This window comes from Dipodomys ordii, unplaced genomic scaffold (assembly GCF_000151885.1).
Source record: "Dipodomys ordii isolate 6190 unplaced genomic scaffold, Dord_2.0 Scaffold140, whole genome shotgun sequence".
Taxonomy (NCBI): domain Eukaryota; kingdom Metazoa; phylum Chordata; class Mammalia; order Rodentia; family Heteromyidae; genus Dipodomys; species Dipodomys ordii.
This window is the reverse complement of record NW_012267356.1, coordinates 843,615-847,390: the sequence shown is the minus strand read 5'-3', so window position 1 is coordinate 847,390 and position 3,776 is coordinate 843,615. Positions and strand designations below refer to the sequence as shown.

At 36.2% G+C, this 3,776-nt stretch overlaps 1 protein-coding gene across 2 annotated transcripts in view; it reads left to right on the top strand.

The window, feature by feature from the left end:
* The window catches only part of Cog6 (component of oligomeric golgi complex 6), a 64,199-nt gene that overhangs the window by 57,762 nt on the left and 2,661 nt on the right, over positions 1–3,776 (top strand). The window lies entirely within an intron of this gene.

Here is a 3,776-nt window from a genome sequence, read left to right as displayed (position 1 = left end):
TTTTGCTAGTTAATTGAGACATGAGTCATGGACTTTCCTGCTTAGGCTAAATTTGAACCATGGTCCTCATATCTCAACCTCCTAGGTAACTAGGATTGCAGGAATAATCCACTGGCACCCAGCTTCAGTGCTTTCTTAAACTGGGGAACAGATTGAAACAAATGCTATTAGGCATCGACATTTAAAATAAAGTTAAAAAGTTTCATTGGGGTGTATTGGTTTGGTTTAATTATCTGTGTTTAAGCAGTATTGCTTTTTTCTAGTTTCCTCTATTTTAGACTTATAATGGTTTCTCAGCTGCATTGTGAGTTAGAGACATTTATAAGCTAATTTAGCCTAGAAACAGAAATATCCCTGAGTTACAACAACACTTCAGTAAATTTAATTTGCTTGTTAGGCCTTGAGAACAATATAACTTACTATTTCAGAATTTTGAATAATTTATTCTGCATTTATCAATTACTCTCTGTACTTTAAAAAATTATCTTTACTATTCCTTATTGTATCTTATTATGATGTTGAACTTCTTGGAAGAAGTAATAACCTATTTCTGTGTACTTCTATTATATACATTGTGTCCAGACTGACCATAGATTATATAAGGATGAAGTGTGAGTAATGAATGCTTTGTACACCCCCAAAATCTGTATTGTTTAGTGTAACGAACCCAATGCTACTTCTAAAATCCAGCATCTGAATTGTTACAAAATCATTATCAATCTGTCTAGCCAATTTTCAGAATACTACCTACTAGTATTTTTGAGCTGTTTCCTTTTTGAAAAATAGTTTGGCATCATTTTGTTGCATTCATTGTGAAACTCCATCAATTAAAAGAAAGATCACCAATCAAAGGGCAAAGTGTCAGGGCTGGGAAGGTGGCTCAGTGGTAGAGTGCTTGCCTTGCATGCCTGAGGCCCTGGGTTCGATTCCTCAGCACCACATAAGCAAAATGAAAAAAGCCGGAAGTGGTGCTATGGCTCAAGTGGTAGAGCGCTAGCCTTGAGCTGAAGAAGCTGAGGGATAACGCCCAGGTCCAGAGTTCAGCCCCCCCGACCGGACCCAAAAAAAAAAAAAACAAAAACAAAGGGCAAAGTGTCATCTTGCTAATAAGTAAATTTCCAAACCAGTTTCTAGTATCATCTCTTCCTGCATAAAGGAGATAATACTAGCCCAGTTTGCTCAGAGCATGTACTAAGCATATCTCTCTATTCTGATTTTGGGAGCTTTAGCACTCTTTGAAAATGGCAAGTTACTTTGTCTTACCAAGGGGTTTAGATACTGAACTAAGATTTTGAAGTGGATTTCCCTCCACATCTTACTCAACTACTTAGATTCTTTTCTTGGCCACAGACTTATATTTCCTTAGATCATCCTACATATGTATTGCATTGGCTATTATTAAAAGCAAAACAACATACACATATGCTCCCATATTCCCATACTCCCATTTACCTCCTTATTAGTGATTAATGTGAGCAGGTATATTAAGAAGCATTTTGTGACCTAGCCTGTGTCTCTGTCCAACAATGTTGTCAGAAGAGAGAAAAGTAACTGCTGTTGCATTTCCAGACACACTGGAAATGTTACACATATTTTTATGTGATTTAAAATAAGCAGCCAGAAAAGAGAGAAAAGAATTGAAATAGGGTAGACTTCATTGAAGTCTTGCACAGAGAGGTCAAGGTGGGGCTCAGCAATTTATGTGTTTTAGGTGTTTATGCAACCTTAGCTTAAAGTAAGAAGCCCAACATTTCAAGACAGAGACAAGCTTTTATCACATGTGAACCCTAAATTCCAAGAACTACCAAGTTTATCTGCTATTCACAGGAATGTGAATTCTTAGTACAAGAGTGTGTGTATGTACATACATACATACATGCATATATGTATGTATATCTGTATATACATATATATATACTGCTTTTTACTGGTTACTTTAGAGATGAAGTCTCAATCAGTTTTTCTACTCTACCTTTGAACTTTGATTCTTCTAAATAGCTAGTATTGCAAGTGTGGTCTGGCTACAGATGTGTTTTTATATATCTCATAGGCTTTCGATTTGATGTAAAATTTTGTTAAATATATACATTAAACATAAATATATGTAAATATATTTGTGTGTGTATATATATATATATATATACAGATAAAATGAGATCCATTTCAATATAAATGTTTATATAAATCACCCACATAGTTTATAGGAAAACAACCTAAAGAATATATTCTCTTCTTGGTGACTTCATTGCATTGACTTGTATGATGACTTGTATGACAACAATGAACAATTGTTATTGCCACTCTACTATTATGCTGGTCTGCTCAGCAAGTCACTACATGACACAAGAGCTCAACCTGAAATAGCCAATAACTCAGGACTTGAAGAAGAACAAGCCAGCCAATGGGCCCAGAATAGGACTCCTTAAATTTATAAAAGTCTCTTGGTCTACTTCAAGCTTTCAGTGAATACTCCAAATATACTATTTTGAGGGGCACATGAAAGTGAGCAATATCAAATTACATAAAGTCTTATGGGATAGCTAAGAATTAAACTTTATATCTTTCTTAAATTATAAATACTTACGAAAGTACATTTTGATTCTTCAAGTTAGGTTCTATTTCACTTGTTACATGCATTTGATGCAGAACTACCTCCTCCCTCAACACAGAAAAATTGGAGTGTGTGTCTAAGGAAATGTACAAGCTTTAATGTAGATAAGGAATGGCAAATGGTATAAGAGAGGGACAGAAAAAGTATTGTGGACCTTCCAAAAAGGAGTATTTATCTATTTTAAGACCAGAGGTTTCATAGATGAAAAAGTACATCTTTGCAGAACGTTAAAGTGGCAAGGGTTTTTTAAGTTGGCAAATGGAGGATTGACAGCAAAGATGCTGGTCTTATTAAGCACAGAGCCAAGAGGAAGAATGAGCTACTTTGGACTGGAGTGGCTACACCAATGCAGAGTATGAGAGGAAGGAGTTCTGACTTCCACCGAAGTTTATCGAAGAGCCCAAGTAACAGCAAGACAAGACGTAGTAACTATTCTGCTTCAGAAGGCTTATCTAACAGCAGTGCTTATCATGGATGTAGAAATAGCTGGGGAAGAGGAAGACTGAGTGAAAATTTTCTTATGTCCTCTGGATGGACAATAGTCATTAGACCCCTGACTGAGGTGGTAAGATTTGGTTATGCATGCCCTTTGCAGAAATAGGAAACACTCCAAGGAAAGTAAGCTCAAGACAAAAGCTTAAAAGACACATTCTTAATTTAGCTATTGTCGGAATCAGAAAGTGAATGTCAGCGTTCTCAGAACTCAATGTAGTGATACGTGAATAGTACAAGTGTCTGGGGAATGGCAGGAAGTAAGTACCATGGCAACATAGTGAGAATTGTTGCAGATTTAATGAGCCCAGTATTTTTCTAGCTGGATAGTTTTAAAGCATTTGCTACACTACATTATTCTTTTTCATGTGTGTTTTTTGTAGAGATGTATATTTATGAGAATACTGCAATCTGTTCTATCACAAGACTCATATTTTAGCCCAGTACCAGGGAGAGATTAAAAGAAATCTAGGAAATGTAGTGGTTATCCTAGGAGCTTACTAGGGTTTGAATTGTAAATACCCCCTAAGACACAAATGACTGGGTTGCCAGCCTGTGGTTTTATCTGGAGATGGTGGAACTGTTAGGAGGTTGGGCCAAGCATGAAAAAGCTAAGAAAGCTAAGTCATTGGGGGTGACTTTGAAGGGAGAATGATATTGGGCAACATTACTT